Here is a 665-nt window from a genome sequence, read left to right as displayed (position 1 = left end):
CCGCCGGTAGCGTAGTGGTTATCGCACCAGACTGGTATTCTGGAGGTCGTGGGTTCGGATCCCACCCGGTGGGCATTTTTTCACCACTTTCTTTTCGAATAAAAAAATTCTTCATCTCTTTCTATGACTCACCACAACCTCCCTTTGCTTTCCGAGGTTTTCTTGACTGCCAACCCTTATTTTCTGTCATATATATATATATATATATATATATATATATATATATATATATATATATTGTAACGAGGAAGGCTAGCCGCCATCGACGTAACGCTACCAGCACAGCTGCACAGCGGTTAAGTTGCAATAACTGCCAGGGAAGCGTATTACCTCATGCCACCTTCATCATCATCATGGCAAGACTCAAGGAGGTCATCCTCACCAGCGTGTTGGCTCGATAACTGAGCGCGCGTGGTAGAACCCTTTCGGACTCAGCTAAGCCTCTCTGCGTTTCAATGCCGTGCTGCCGTCCTGCCAATAATCCTCTCCATAATTTTGGTGGAGTGTTAAGGTTCCATCCTCGTCCCGCTCCTCAGGTTCACCCCGTGTACCCGCAAACCTGGAGCTCCGGAGTCGCACCTTGCATTCTACCACTGAGTCAGCCATGACTAGCGACACCCGAAACATGACATCGCCTTCGCCACCGTCTGTCATTCATCTGCTGC

The 665-nt window shown here is 48.4% G+C and overlaps 1 non-coding gene across 1 annotated transcript; it reads left to right on the top strand.

Moving 5' to 3' along the window:
• Trnat-ggu (transfer RNA threonine (anticodon GGU)) lies at nt 1-73 on the top strand. The gene has a single exon. It is a non-coding gene; the product is annotated as a tRNA-Thr (tRNA).
• The last annotated feature ends 592 nt before the right edge of the window (nt 74-665 follow it).

This window comes from Haemaphysalis longicornis, unplaced genomic scaffold (assembly GCF_048455015.1).
Source record: "Haemaphysalis longicornis isolate Haplotype H1 unplaced genomic scaffold, Haemaphysalis longicornis Haplotype H1 scaffold_8, whole genome shotgun sequence".
NCBI lineage: Eukaryota > Metazoa > Arthropoda > Arachnida > Ixodida > Ixodidae > Haemaphysalis > Haemaphysalis longicornis.
The sequence above is the reverse complement of the archived record's forward strand: the minus strand, read 5'-3'. Positions and strand labels throughout refer to the sequence as shown.